Raw genomic sequence first — 16,485 nt, 5'->3', positions numbered from 1 at the left:
TCCTTCTCTGTGAAGCCTTTCCAGACTCAGGTAGACCCAGTGTGCTCTCCCTCTTCTGAACTCTGGCCAGGCAGGCCATTCACCTAGAACTGCCTGCCATCCATGACCAGTTCCCTTTTCTCGCCAAGCCCTGCCTGCTGATCTGGATTATACAAGCAGTTCATCCAAGGACTATATCCTCACTGCAGCCATTCCTATTTTAGAGGCCCCAGTGGAGATTGAGGTCCCAGAGAGGCCAGTTGGGTTGTGTATTTGGAACCCACTGAGAATAAATAACAGAATTTTATAGCTTCTTTGAAACCAAGTAAAATCCCCAGAAATGTGAACAGAAAAGAAATAAAGTCATGTAAGATGGGGATATAATAATTTAGTGTAAGTTCCTAAATCACAAATTCTTCAAAGGTAGCTCTATAATAGTTCTGGAAAAGTACTTGGTGCAGGAGCAATTTACTGCTAGATTGCACACCCAAAGATATTACAGTATAGCAATTGATAATGTGGTGATAATGGTGATGTTGATATTGCTGGCAATGCAAAGCAAACTCTAGTCCTTTAAGGTAAATGAGACATTGGTATTGTTTGATGGGGTCCTGCCATGAGCAGAAATTATTCTGTCACTGCTTTCTATGTTAACAGCACCAAAGGAAACAAAGTTTTTCCAAAGGGGAGAATCATTTATATTTCATTTTTTAAAAAAATGGTTACATTTTCCCCAAGGCATAATGGAAGAGTCTCCTTCAAACAATATACTTCTAGAAAAGAAAGTACTTTTAGGAAATGAGGAAGAGCTTTTGTTTCCTGCCAGCATCAGGCTTTTTGTCTTCTTTTGTGTCTTCTTTTCAGCGATAGGCAAAACGACAGTTTTTTTAGTAGAAGTTAAAATTATAGCCCTACTAAAATCTACTAAAATACAGTATTTTATTTCAGTTTAGACTCATTTCCAATGGCATTTAATCTTTTCCAGGCTTGTTATTGCTTTTTCTTACAATTTCCAATGTGAAATGACATTTTTAGTCTCTTTTGCCCTCTATTGAATTGCCCTGGTAATAACAGTAACTAGCGAAATGCTAGTTCTCTAGCATGTAGGAGAAGACATAAATATTTGATCTCAAATCAGTGATGTGTGTAATTGTTGCTATAGAGAAAACCTTTGATTGCTGCCCAAATCTGGAGGCTTATTAAAATTTAATTTCTGGATCTTTTCCACATATATAAAACTCAGAACATTTCATAGTATATAAAGTAACCCTTCCCTGTTGCTATGGCAAGCTACTCTCTTTCTCCCAGGGATAGAGCAGTAAGAAATGCGTCTCATCCACAGGAATAGGATTTAGATATGAGAGAGAAATTCCTTCAATGAGTACTGAAAAATTCAGGAAAGGAATATCAAGGGAAATTGTGGATCGTCATGTCTAGAAATCATTACATATGAGACAGATTCTGATTTGTCTGCATAAGTTTTGGATTATTAATATGGCTAGTTTCTGAAAAATTATAGTAAAGCAAAAGGAAAAAATAGATATGAAAGTAATTAATATATTAGCTTGCCTTTATAATAGCAATTAAATGCTATTCATAAATTATATTTGCAGAATTCCAACCATAAAAAGAAAACATAAATCATGCAAAATTATTTGGGCAACAGTGGCAGAAGTATAATATGTAAAGTTTTTCCTTTTAATACTTACATTACAATTGTAAGTGAGATTTGGCTACTGGCTGACTCATCTCATTATATCCAGATGAATGAAGTACTAAAGAAGCAGATAATCCTGAAGCTTAATTTTATGTGTTAGTTTCAAAGCCTTTCAGCTGTACTCAAAGCTGCTATAGTAACACAATTGACTGATCTATCTTTTACCTCTTCTGGTTTCCCTCCTTCCCTGATAGGATAGGACGTGAATCCTAAGGGAAAAAAAAAAAAATTAGCAAAGCAATCATGTAGGTAACCCAAGAGGGCTAGATATACATATCTTCCCTGAGATAATTCAAGATTGACCAAAAAGTAAATGTAAAAACAATCTAATGAGATTTTTAGAACTCTAAAGAGCTCGGATTCTCTTGTTGGCATGCATTATGCAACTAATTTCACTACTGGGATTGAAGATTAGAATGGCTAAAAGTACAAGTTAAGAAAATAGACTCTGGAGTTGGCCGGGCGCGGTGGCTCACACCTGTAATCCCAGCACTTTGGGAGGCTGAGGCGGGTGGACCACTTTAGGTAAGGAGTTCGAGACCAGACTGGCCAACATGGTGAAACCCTGTCTCTACTAAAAATACAAAAATTAGCTGGGTGTGGTGGCATGCGTCTATTATCCCCGCTACTTGGGAGGCTGAGGCAGGAGAATTGCTTGAACCTGGGAGGTGGAGATTGCAGTGAGCCAAGATTGCGCCACTGCACTCCAGCCTGGATGATGGAATGAGACTCTTTGTCTCAAGAAAAAAAAAAGAAACTAGACTCTGGAGTCAAACAATCTAAAAGTTCGACATGGGTTATGCCATTTAGTTGCTGTGAGAGCTTAAGCAAGTTATGTAACTCACTAGGCCTCAATTTCCTCATTTGTGTAATGAAAAAAATAAAACTTCATAGAGTTGTTCTGAAAGTTAAATGAGAAAATACCTTTAAAATACTAGAAAAGGACTTGGCCAGAACAGACTTCTGATTAATCCTAGTCATTATTAGCATCATCACAATGATTATAATTCTCAACATTGTTATTTTCGCATTAATAATAAAGATAATAGTAATAGCCTTAAGAAGGAAAATTTCCCTAGGCATTTGCTGAAAGAGAAAGCAAAGAGGGGAGGTCCGACTTCTGTGCATGCTTCCACCCTGGACTTACATTATGCTTGCAACTCAATATTGTGTTTGAGGCTGTGACCCAGGGCAGGATAAAGCCCACAATATTGCTTGGCATCACCCATGGGACACCATTGTGATTTTGTGTTTACTGTCTACTTTCTAAGCAGAGTTCTGAGTTGTTCAGGTGACTGATCAACCAGCAACCATGGAAGTCTTGAGCTGTCAGTTATGCAGTTCTTTGTTTTGGGTATACATGGTCCTGGTTTGAGCCAAAAATTAGAATGAGGGACTTATTTGACTTTATAACTTCTTCACATAGAAAACTGTTGTACAACCCTGGGCCCCAAAAGTCAGACAGGATGAGATTTTTATTCTCAAGACATATGCATAATTCTGAAGTAAAAAGTAGCAGTTTGTTTCGAATATAGGAATATGGAAATCGAATATAAGAAGTTATTTTTTTTTGCCATACTATTTGAAAAGTCCATGATCATTATTTCTGAAAATTAATATGTATCATATTAAACTATTTAAACAGGGTAAAAAGGTATGCCATGAAAATAAATTCTCCTGCCACCCTAACCCTGGTATTTGAGTTTACTTTTTCAGAAATAAATATTATTACTGTTTGATTATTATGTTAAACATAATCTTTTAACCAAGATACCTTCCTCTGGGATTTTCTTGGTGTTATACTGAGCAGGGGTCTAAATATCAGAAGACTCCTTATCATCAAATTAAAAAAACAATTGGGCCAAGCATGGTGGCTCATGCCTCTAATCCCAGCACTTTGGGGGCCGAGGCAGGCAGGTCACTTGAGGTCAGCAGTTTGAGACCAGCCTGGCCAACATGGTGAAACCTTGTCTCTACAAAAAATACTAAAATTAGGCCGGGGGAATCCCAGCACTTTCGGAGGCTGAGGCGGGTGGATCATGAGGTCAAGAGATAGAGAGCATCCTGGCCAACATGCTGAAACCCCATCTCTACTAAAAATACAAAACATTAGCTAAGTGTGGTGGTGTGTGCCTGTAGTCCCAGCTACTGGGAAGGCTGAGGCAGGAGAATCGCTTGAACCTAGGAGGCAGAGATTACAGTGAGCCAAGATCACGCCCCTGCACTCTAGCCTGGTGACAGAGCAAGACTCCATCTCAAAAAAAAAAAAAAAAAAATTAGCCTGGTGTGGTGGCACATGCCTGTAGTTCCAGCTACTTGGGAGACTGAGGCAGGAGAATCACTTGAATCCTGGAGGCAGAGATTGCAGTGAGCCGAGATCACACCACTGCACTCCAGCCAGGGCAACAGCAAGACTCCATCTCAAAAAACAAAACAAAAGAAAACAATTGCTTTGTCACTCTAGAAACTCTAAGGAGGCAAAGTCAAATATGTTGTCTCAAAATCTCTAAAGGGATGCTCCTAATGGTTCCAGTATTATAAAATGACCTGAGAAAAGTACTGAGGATCTTTTCTAGTTGGACATGGACCTAGATTTTAAATTTGGCTTTCGGACCAGGACTATCCCATTGCCTTAATTTGGATCTCAAAGATTTATCATGATTTACATGCATAGTTCTGAATACAGTTTAATTAGACATATATGATTGCAGGCTAAATACAGACAGAGGAGTGTTATTTTTGTGTGTCTTGTTATCTCCAAGCTAAATATGAATGGCAATAGCAGTGCAACACTTGAATTGTTCTACTTTTGTTATCCTACAAAACGGGCTCTTTTTGGGTAATAACTTTTAAACAATCAGAAACTCGATAAGGTATTTTGGTCATTGTCCTTCAGTTAGCTGCTACATGGTATGCTTAGTTACTTGCATTATCTTTTCAGTTGGACCTTTGAGTTGATAGAAACTGATGATAAAAAGATGAGGTCTTTTTCCTGCTCACAAACATCTTTTATTATTATTATTATTATTATTATTATTATTATGAGACAGAGTTTCTCTCTGTCACCCATATTGGAGTGCAGTGGCACCATCTCGGCTCACTGCAACCTCCACCTCCCAGGTTCAAGTGATTCTCCTGTCTTAGCCTCCCAGGTAGCTGAGATTTCAGGCACCCACCACCATGCCTGGCTAATTTTGTATTTTTAGTAGAGACAGGGTTTCACCATGTTGGCCAGGCTGGTCTTGAACTCCTGATCTCAAGTGATCCACCCACCTTGGCCTCCTAAAATGCTGGGATTACAAGTGTGAGCCACTGTGTCCAGCCCACAAACATCTTTTATATCAGGTAAAAGCAGATCAGTGGTCAGAAATTATAGCAGATGGCAAATTGTGTGTTGCCAGTAACAAGCTATAAGTTATGCTTCCTCTACCAATACCTTTCACACTCTTCCGCTATTGAGTTACTGCTTAGTGCCCTTTTGTTTCAAATTGAAGAACTTTTTAAAGCATTTATTTTAAGGTAGGTCTAGTGGTGATGAACTTCAGCTTTTGTTTGTCTGGGAAAGTCTTTATCTCACTTTCATTTTTGAAGGAGAGTTTTTCTGGGTATGGTATTCTTGGCTGGCAGGCTTTCTTCTTTCAGTACTTCAAATATATCATCCCACTCTCTTTTGGCTTGTGAGGTTTCTGCTTTATCTCTGTTTCATTTTTGAAGGAGAGTTTTTCTGGGTATGGTATTCTTGGTTGGCAGGTTTTCTTCTTTCAGTACTTCAAATATATCATCCTACTCCCTTTTGGTTTGTGAGGTTTCTGCTGAAAAATCTGCTGATAATCTACTGGAGGACCCCTTGTATGTGACAAGTTGTTTCTCTTGCTGCTTTCAAAATTAGTATTGTCTTTGACTTTTGACAATTTGATTATAATGCATTTCAGTGTGGATTTCTTTTTGTTTCTTTTTCTTTTCTTTCTTTCTTTTTTTTTTTTTTTTTTTTTTTTTGAGATGAAGTCTTGCTCTATTGCCTAGGCTCAAGTGCAGTGGCATGATCTTGACTCACTGCAGCCACTGCCTCTCAGTTTCAAGTGATTCTCGTGCTTCAGCCTCCCAAGTAGCTGGGATTACAGGCACCTGCCACCATGGCCAGCTTTTTGTATTTTTAGTAGAGATGGGGTTTCATCATGTTGGTCAGGCTTCTCACGAACTCCTGACCTCAAATGATCTGCCCGCCTTGGCCTCCCAAAGTGCTGGGATTACAGGAGTGAGCCACTGTGCCTGGCCCATGGATTTCCCTAGGTTCATATTTGGCATCCCTTTGGGTTTCTTGGATCTGGATATTCATTCCCTTCCTCAGATTTGAGAAGCTGTCAGTTGTTATTTCTTTGAATAAGTTTTCTCATTCTTTCTGTCTTCTCCTTTTGAAACTCTCACAATACATATTTGGTCTGCTTAATGGTGTTCTGTAATTCTCTTAGGCTTACTTTTACTCTTTGTCATTCTTTTTTCTTTTTGCTCCTCTGATGGAATTATTACAGTGACCTGTCTTTGAGTTCACTGATCCTTTCTTCTGCTTGATCCAGTATGCTGCTGAACCCCTCTAGTGAATTTTTCAGGTCATTTGTGTTCTTCAGCTTCATATCTGTTATATTTCTCTTTATGCTTTAAAATATTTTCTACCTCTTCCTTGAAATTCTCATTTTGTTCATGCATTGTTTCTCTTAACCTCAATGAGCATCTTCATGAGAGCTATTTTTAATTCTCTATCAGACAAGTTAAATAACGGTTTCATTAGGTCATTTTCTGAAGATTTATTTTGTTCCATTGTTTGGAACATCTTTGCCTAGTGCTTCATTTTTCTTGACCCCCTGTGTTGTGTCTACATGTTAGACAAAGCGGGTACCTCTCTCAGTCTTCATAAACTGGCATGGTAAAGGTGAAGACCCCCACCAATCAGCCTAGTCATAAATTATGAGGGTCTCTTCCAACTCCTTCCCTCCCCAGGAAGAAGCAGTTAGCTGTGTTTTGCCTATTTGCCCTGTGCTAAGCCATGGGTAGGGGAGAGCTATGGCATCTACTAGCCAGAGCTACTGTTTCTTCTCTCCTCCAGGTGACTAGATTGTACTGAACCCATTAGAGCTTCAGGACTGATGAGACAGATGCAAGTTCTCTGCGAAGGCCTGGAGGAGTTACAGTACTGGACACATGATCAATTCTTTCCCTCCTCAGGAGAGGCTAAAGGCGGGCATTCTCTAAGCTTGCTCTGTGCTGAGCAGGGGAGAGGAACAATGACATCTACCAGCCCAAGGCACTGTATCCATTTTCCTCCAGGTGGTTAGACTGTGCCAAATCTTTCAGAGTTCCAAGACTGGAAAAACAGAAGTGAGTCCTCTCTGGAGCCCCCTTAGAGGAGTTAGGGTGCTATGAACCAACCCCTTTTATCCTCTAGGTGAAACTTGGAGCTAGTGGGTCTCTTCCTGATTGTATGCACTGTGCCAGGGCAGTGTCTCTAGCAAGAGGGTTTCTTAATAGTTTCAGTGAGTTGGTTTCATAGTCTCCTGGCATGCAGAAGTCTTTCAATTCATTTCTGATTTCTCACAAAGGAATTTGTCCATGAATTGTTGCTGAATTGCTGTGTCTGTGGGCTGGGTTGAGGTGGCCCAAGCTTCCTACTCTGCCACCAGAATGCATTCATTCATTCTTTCTTTCTCTCTCTCTCTCTCTCTGTTTCTTTTTCTTTCCTCTTTCTCGCGCCTTCTTACTTGGGGTGCCAGCCATTGATATGGGATTGCTCTTTTCCCCAAATGGGAAAATATATGTTAACATGTATTAACCACTAAAATTGAGCATTAGCTCTTCTTTCAGCTGCTCTTTATAGATGACAAATGCAGGTGAAGAAGGGGGTCTCTGAATTTAAAGAGATTACCTCAAAGAAGAAAGGTATTGTCTATTAATAGATACTAGGGAGACTTGGGAATTTTGAATAAGCTTACCAGGGTTAAGTTTCTGAGAGGTAGGGTTGAAGATTTTTAACTGGAAAAGTTGATACTTCATCAGTTAGAATCTATTATCTCTAAAGTAAGACTGAGTTATAAAGAGAATCAAGAAGAGTGACAATCAAGGAGTCTAGAAGAATCCAATTTTTTTCTCAAGAAAAAATACAGAATCTGAAAAACTAATATTAATTATCATAAGTATGTTCTTTAAGAAGGTGGGATGGAATACTAAGCACTTGGGATTTCAACATCATTTCACTTGGTCTTACTCCATTTTGTTGTTGTCGTTTCTTAATTTTTTTTCTTTTTCTTTTTTTTTTTTTTAGCATCTATTGTTGGGGTGATCGGACCCAACACCAGGTTGTGGGAGCGATGAAGTCTGGAAGAGTGAAAGGAATGAGAAAAGACAGTTTGAGAGAGAAAGTGGGTCCAGGGGGCCAATGCGAATATGGAGGCTGTGAAGGCCCTGAGCCCTGGAAGCCCAGACTACTTATTGGTGATCAAACAAAGAAACAGGTGATGAGAATGTGGGGTTGAAAGGGAGCATTGCATTAAGCACATGATTTACAGCTGTGACAGTTTAGCATATGCTCTGCTACTTGAGATAATGGAGAGCAGGTTCTTTTAACTCAAGATACAATAGATCCTGGGAGAGCAGGGAGCAAGGAGCCAGCCAGTCTAGACACATTCCAGAGGCCATGAGCCCTGGATTCTATCCAAGCCACGAGGGGTTTTTATGCCCTGGGCTTAGATTATGGTGCATCAGGGTAGCCTTCCACCCTTTGGCACAGAGCTTGGTGTTCCAAAGGCCACAAGGGGTTTTAGACCCTGGATCCCAGACATGTTTCAAGGCTCTTTTATATTATGTCAGACATGCAAGCCCTGCCTCAGCTTCTCTCCCAACACTCAGCTTTTCTCCCAACATTTATTAAATAGCTCCTATGTGCAAACCAGTGTGCTAGGTACCTTAGTCACAGTGGGCACCAACATTTGACCAGTCTCTAGCTACATGAAACTTAGAAATGCTTAGATAAAAAAAGGTACATATTAGTAGTTATGTCATATATATATATATATATATGTATATATCTAAATTATGTAAATAAGTTATTTTATACCAAAAAAAGTACATATTTTCCAGTGCAACTTAATTAATTGGTATTCTGATTTATACATCAATCTAAGATGACTTGGTTAATATGAGTCCACAAGAGGCTATCTAGATACGTGGGTTAAGTTGAATTTCTATACCTGCTAAGCTAAGAGCCAAACTATGGTGCTTGGAGATGCATTAAAGGCACAATCACTCTTGGCAGTGCTTCTGGGTGCTCAGCTGGCATCTCACTCTAAGAACTCTAGGCCATTCTGATTCATTTCAGTAGTAGGGAGCAAGTTCATTTTTTTTTTTTTTTTTTTGAGATGGAGTCTCGCTTTGTTGCCAGGCTGCCTGGCTGGGGTGCAATGGCACCATCTCTGCTCACTGCAACCCCTGCCTCCCAGGTTCAAGTGATTCTCCTGCCTCAGCCTCCCCAGAGTAGCTGGGACTACAGGCACACACCACCACACCCAGCTAATTTTTGTATTTTTAGTAAAGACGGGGTTTCACCATGTTGGCCAGGATGGTCTCAATCTCGCAACCTTGTGATCCACCCACCTCGGCCTCCCAAAGTGCCGGGATTACAGGCATGAGCCACCATGCCCGGCCGGGAGCAAGTTCTTATACCAGTTTACATATACCACTACACAGATGCCCTCACTGAAAAATATGAAAAATAAACATAGAGTTTTGTTTTCGTTTTAAATAAGAGGTGGGTATGAGGGGGATTTTTCAAATTAGAAATATTGGCATTAGAAGGCAGATATAATTCAACAGTTAAAGAAAGTGTAATTAAAAACCATGATTTCACAGCATCAGTCATGCTTTTTATATTCCAAACTTCAAGAATTCATCCTATTATATTTTTATTATTTTACATTTGGAAATTACCCAAAGCATTGATCTGAATCTACCATGTGATTATAAATTTCTTAAAAAGTCATGAAGTCCTTCACAAATTATTCATTTACTCAAGATTAAGTGTTATATTGGCTATTATATTCTCTAATAAATCATCTTATTGATTATTTGTACAAAGGATTTACACATTTGACTATGGTTTTTAGGTTGCTGCTTATTAAATCTTAAGCCCTTGGAAGATGAAATTTAAAAAATGCTTGAGATAATATATTTCACATGAATTGAATGGTTCAAAAACAACCATAAAAGAAGCAAATTCAATTGTATCTACTTGGAATTGCTAAATGAGTTCCATCTATGTGGTTTTTAATTGTCCTCTATTTTTATTTTGTAACTTTTACCAGTATTTCATAACTAGATGTTTTCCTTAATTACTCTGACCGTACAATGAGAATAAAAATAAGCTAGCACAAACATACCCTGACACAATTGTGCAGAAAACTCACCTTGCCCTTTGCTAATGCATGCAAAGCATATCCCCAAGGCTTCTTTTTTTCTAGTCTCTTTTTTCCCAGGGGACGGCTCTGGAAGTGATCAATAGATTGTCTCCCTCTGAAGGGTATGGCTTGAGTTGAAAAAGATTTCAACCATAAATAGGTATTTATTTTCTTTGTGCCTGGAGAATATATGCTCATTAATTTTAAGAAATTTCAGCATTGTGATTTATTACAATAATAGTAATAATAATACTGCTAAAATTGGCATCATGTATATATTAAGTACTTAACTGGGTTATAACACCACATTACTTACATTGAGTTCATTAAAGCCACACACACAAACTATAAATTACAAAAGAAATAGGCAAGTACATTCTCAAAATATGTAAAATTTCAGTGCTTACTATATGGTTAGCACTATGTGAAATGCATTATGTGTATTCACTCCTAATCTTCATGACAACTTTGGAAAATAGATACTATTAGTCTCCCCATGTTAGAGGTAAAGAAAGTAGAGTCGGCTGGGTGCAGTGGCTCAGGCCTGTAATCCCAGCACTTTGGGAGGCCAAGGTGGATGGATCACTTGAGGTCTGGAGTTCGAGACCAGCCCGACCAACATGGTGAAACCCTGTCTCTACTAAAAATACAAAATTAGCCAGGTGTGGTGGTGCATGCCTGTAATCCAAGCTACTTGGGAGGCTGAGGCAGGAGAATTACTTGAACCTGGGAGGCAGTGGTTGCAGTGAGCCGAGATCGTGCCACACTCCACCCTGGGCAACAAGAGCAAAATTCTTCTAAAAAAAAAAGAAAAGAAAAAGAAAAAGAAAGTGCAGTCACAGAGATACGGCAAGTTAATGTCAAGATCTGGACCCAGGCAGTCTGGCTCCAGTGCTGGAAGTCTTTACCATTAAGCTATGTTACTGCTTTGTGACACCACAGAATCACAAATACTATGATTCTGAACAAATCACAGAAAAGAACCAGGGAAGAGAAATTAGGGAACCCAGAAGAGAAATCAAGGATCATTTATTTCAGTTCTTTTTAAGATACATAATCACTGTTTTCCCAGCCCATGGATAAAACTAATGTTGCAAAACAGTATTGGTGGGCAGTGTCTATGCCATACCAGGAGAGGAGAGAGGGCATTAGCTGTTAGACTTCAAAGGTTCTGGTCTGGCCAGTAAGATCACATTTGTGGGAGACGGATGTATCTTACCCAGATATAATTCAAAGTCATCACCCAGCAACCTTCTGATTATTTCGTTTTCCACATCAGTCTGTCGAAAGGGAGAGAATGCTCTTATTACAAAGGCATGATTGTTCTGATACCTGAGACAGCAATGTCTTTTTACAAATTAATAGGCTGATATTTATCTTTATATGCCCTGCCCCAAGAATCTACCACACAACATATCCCCTGGTCATCCTGCATTAGATGTAAGGGGAAAGCTAGTGAGCACCACACCCCCAACAGTACTCAGAAGTCCCTCTCTTTCCCCAGCCTCTCACTGCACTTGGGCCAAACCACTGGTGCTTTAGAATGGAGGGTTCCGGGAGTTTCCATCGTCCCTCAAACAAATTGACCCTTGGTGGCCCACGCTTGCATTCCCAACCCATGTCCCCCAGCACTTCAGGCCCTCCAAGTGGGTCATTAGTTACAACAAAAAATTCTCAAAACAACAATAACAATAATTATATCAAAATCCTGGAGTCACTATGTTGAAGAAACTGAGCCTCAGAGAGTTTAGATGACAATCAAGGAGAGAGCTGAGCAGGACCAAATCCAATCTCCTGCTTCTCTGCTCTATGCTGCCCCCTGGTGGCGCACTGTCAATAGCCCAGCTTCCAAACGCGCCTTGCGGAACGTGTTCTCCCTTCCCGTCCCTTCAATTCTTTCTCTCCAAAGAAGAGAAAGAGATAAACTACTGATGCACAGAAAACTACTGATGCACAGAATAACTTAGGAATTGAATCAGAAAGACATGTTCTTGTCCATAGTTCAAACCAGTTTTTCCAAATATTTTGAGAAAAGATGACCCTGTCATAAATTCAAATTTAACTAAAATGCTGTGATTGCATTACAAGCAAATTTAAAAGGTCCATTTGTGTATGACTTGATATTCTGAAAGATGGGAAAAGTATAGTAGCCTTTGGAACATACTGCTCTAATGCCACTGGCAAATTATTTTTAGAGAACACCATAGAACCTTAGCATTCTACCTTTCTAGACTATGTAGTTTATATATTTTATTGACCTTCAGGTCTGTGAGAAGGACACAAATATTGGCAACATTATACTGCCATATAAAGGATATTGTTTCTAGACCAGCCTGGGCAACATTGTGAGACCCCTTCTCTACAAAATAAATAAATTTTTTAAAAGTTGGCCAGATGCGGTGGCTCACGTCTGTAATCCCAGCAGTTTGGGAGGCCCAGGCAGGTGGATCATCTGAGGCCAGGAGTTTGAGACCAGCCCGGCCAACATGGTGAAACCCCATTTCTATTAAAAATACAAAAATTAGCCAGGTGTGGTGGTGCACACCTGTAGTCCTAGCTACTCAGGAGGCTGAGACAGGAGAATTGCTTGGACCCAGTTTGTAGTCATTATTAGTATTATTTGCCCTCACCAATTGTTATCTTACTTCATTTTTGCTGCTGTAACAAAGTATCCAAGACTGAGTAATTTATAAAGAATAGAAACTCATTTGCTTATAATTATAGAGGCTGGGGAGTCCAAGATCAAAACACGAGCAGATTCGGTTGTCTGGCAAGGGCTGCTGTCTGCTTCCAAGATGGCCTCTGTAGCTACATCCTCTGAAGAGGAGGCACATGATGTCCTCACATGTGGCAGAAGGGTAAGCAAGCCTCTTCTAAAAGGGCCTCAGTCCCATTCACAAACTGGGGAGACTTAATGGCCTAATCACCTCTTAAAGGCCCCATTTCTTAATACCATCACATTGGCCATTAAGTTTCAACACCTGAATTTTGGAGGGCACACATTCAAACCATAGCAGCCATCAAACTTTAGTGTGCGTCAGGCTCACCAGGTGGGTTTGTTAAAACATAGATCGTTGGGCCCTATCCCCCAGTCTGGAGTGGGGTCTGAGAATATGCATTTCTAACAAGTTCTCTGGTGATGCTGACAATGCTGGTTCAGGAACTATACTTTAAGAACCACTGTGGCCACAGTCTTTGCCATGAGAAAAGAATCAGCAGCATGGATATCACCTGGAAACCTTTTTAGGACTTTCCCAGTCAGATCATTCATTTTCATGATTGATAAGTGAATCATATTCTGGGTGTTAACAATTCACCAAATGATTCCTATGCACATGAAAGTTTGAGAAGCATGGGCCTATCGTGAGGTATTTCTTGGTCCTCGTATTTGTTGAGTCAAGAATATCTAGTGCTTTATCTCTCCCTTTTTAGATAATCCTTTATCTTTCAAATATAATTTTCTCCTGGGTTTCCTTCTGTCTCTGTGACTATTTCTTCTCAATCTGCTTTTTTGTAGTCTATAGCTAAAATCCTCCACTGGGTTTTATTTTCTCCTGTTTCCACACCGCATACTTGTATTGTTTAAGATTAGATTCAACAGGAAATAATAGTAAGCCCACCAAAACAATGGTTTAAACAAGATAAAAGACCATTATTTCTCATGTCAAATGTAGGCAGTCCAGTGATGGACTGCTAAACTGCTCCACAAAGCTTTTAGTCACTCAAGCTACTTCTATTCTGGTTCTTCATACTTCATAGCTTCCATTTCCAAGGTCACTGAGGTTTAAATACCACAGATATCACATGTGCACATCGCCTTCCAGGAAGGAGGAAGGGATGCACAATAAAAGGGCAAAAGGCAGCTGCCAAATTCTAAAATCTGCCTCCTGATACATCTGATTATAATTGGCCAGAACTTAGTGATCTGGCCACAGCCAGCTGTACTGGACAGTGGAAAATGTAGTTTGGCTCAGTTAAAAAGTGAAGATAGGGGGAGGCTGGCCAAGATGGCCAGCTAGAAGCAGCTAGTGTGTGCTGCTCTCACAGAGAGAAATAGAAGGGGAGAGTAAATACAGAAACTTCAACTGAAATGTTCAGGTATACACATTGGGATTTATCAAGAAAACAACTCAACCCATGGAGAATGGGGAAAAGCAAGTCAGGATGACTGCCCGCCCAGGAGTGACATGGAGTAGAGCTAGGGGAGCCTCCCCCACTCAGGGAAGCAGTGAGTGAGTAAGTGACCCCAGGGACACTGCTTCACCCACAGATCTTTGCAGCTCTTGGGCCAGGAGATCCCCTTGTGATTCTACACCACCAAGGCCTGTGGTCTGACACACAGAGCTACATGGCAGAGTAGCTTCTCAGGCACATGTGGAGCTCTGGGCCTTTCAGATATCTGGGCTTCCCAGAAAAAGCAACTGCACCTCTGGCAAAGTGGGAGGTTAGACCCCTGTACATACCCTTAGGAAAGGGGCTGAATTCAGGGGGCTGAGTAGCAACACTGTGCAGGCCCTGCTTCCGTGGCATCTTGCAGGATTAGACTCTCTGGCTTGGAACTGCAGCCAGCCACTGGTAGTAGCGGCATTACACCTCTCTGAGACAGCTCCCAGAGGGAGGGGTGGGCCACCATCTTTGCTGTTTTGTAGCCTTAGGTATTGTTGCCTTCAGTGAAGCTGCCCTATGGAAAAGTGGCCAGACTGCTTTTTTACACTGGTTCCTAACCCTGCTTCTCCTCACTGGGCAGGATCTCCCACCTGGGGTCACCAGCCACACTTGCCAGTGTTTTCCAGCTGGCAGTGGTTCTGAGCCTCCCTGGAACAGAGCTCCCAGGGGGAGGGATAGAGCGACATCTTTGCTGTTTCACAACCTTAGCAGTTGTTGCCTTAGGGCTCTAGGGAGTCCAAGGCAACAGAAGACTAGAGTGGTCCCCTGGCACAGCACAGAGGTTCTACAGATAAACAGCCACACACCTTTTTCACATGAGTCCCAGATCCTGTTTCTCTTCACTGGGCAGAATCTCCCAACCGAGGTCTGCAACCACCTCTGCTGGTGTGTTCAGACTGGCAACAGGTCTGTACCTCCTTGGGATAGAGCTCCCAGGTGGAGGGGCAGGCCACTGTCTTTGCTTTTTGTCAGCCTTCACTGTTGATACCTTCAGGTGCTGGAAATCCGAGGTGACTAGGGACTGGAGCAGACCTCCAGCACACTGGAGTAGCCTTATGGAAAAGTGGCCAGACTGTTATGTGGGTCCCTGATCCCATATCTCCTCACTGGGAAAGTCCTTCTGGCCTGGGTCTCCAGCCACCCCACACTGGGACTATCAAGCCAGTAGCAGCTCTGCAACTCCCTGGGTCAGAGCACCCAGTGGGAGGGGGGGTTGCCATCTTTGCTGTATCACAGCCCTCGCCCTGGCTGTCTTCAGGCTCTGGAAAGTCTCCCACAGACTATGTTAAAACATAGATTGCTGGGCCCTATCCCCCAGTCTGAAGTGGGGTCTGAGAATATGCATTTCTAACAAGTTCTCTGGTGATGCCGACAATGCTGGTTCAGGAACCATACTTTAAGAACCACTGTGGCCACAGTCTTTGCCATGAGAAAAGAATCAGCAGCATGGACATCATCTGGAAGCCTGGAAGACTGGGAAGTTTCCCAGTCAGGTCATTCATTTTCATGATTGATAAATGAATCATATTCTGGGTGTCAACAATTCACCAGATGACTCCTATGCACATTAATGTTTGAGAGTCCCCCATGGACTCTCCAGAGCTGTGATCCCCAGCACAAAGCACCTACCTCGTGAAAAAGTGGCTGGACTGTTCTCCACACAGGCTGGTCTTCACTTCTTCTCACAGGGCAGGACCACCAGACCTGGGACTCCAGCACAACCACCTTGTCCCCATCTGACCCCTTCAATCAGAGGCAGCCCAGCATTTAAAGGAGCACCCACACACAGAGATGAGAAAGAACTGATGCAATAATTCTGGCAACTCAAATGGCCAGAGTGTCTTATGTCTTCCGTACAACTGCTGTAGTTCTCCAACAAGGGATCTTAACCAGGCTGAGTTGGTTGAAATGATAGAACTAGAATTCAGAATATGCATAACAGCAAATATAATCAAGATTCAGGAGAACAGCAAAACCCAATCCACAATAAAATGATACAGGAGCTGACAGATGAAATAGCCAGTATAAGTAATAAACTAACTGCTCTGATAGAGCTGAAAAACACATTGCAAGAGTTTCACAGTGCAGTTGCAAATATCAAGGGCAGAATAGATCAAGCTGAGGGAAGAACCTTGGAACTTAAAGACTGGATTTGTGAAATAAGACCATCAGACAAAAATT

At 41.2% G+C, this 16,485-nt stretch overlaps 1 long non-coding RNA gene across 2 annotated transcripts in view; it reads left to right on the top strand.

Annotated features, from left to right (window-relative positions):
* LOC129467035 (uncharacterized) overlaps positions 1–16,485 on the top strand; it is a 116,172-nt gene that overhangs the window by 31,445 nt on the left and 68,242 nt on the right. For both annotated transcript variants that reach the window (XR_008652235.2, XR_010116420.1), the window contains exons 2-3: positions 8,010–8,199; positions 12,862–12,995. This is a non-coding gene — a long non-coding RNA (uncharacterized lncRNA). The remainder of the gene's footprint in view (positions 1–8,009; positions 8,200–12,861; positions 12,996–16,485) is intronic.

This window comes from Symphalangus syndactylus, chromosome 17 (genome assembly GCF_028878055.3).
Source record: "Symphalangus syndactylus isolate Jambi chromosome 17, NHGRI_mSymSyn1-v2.1_pri, whole genome shotgun sequence".
Taxonomy (NCBI): Eukaryota; Metazoa; Chordata; class Mammalia; order Primates; family Hylobatidae; genus Symphalangus; species Symphalangus syndactylus.
This window is presented reverse-complemented; position numbering and strand designations above follow the sequence as displayed.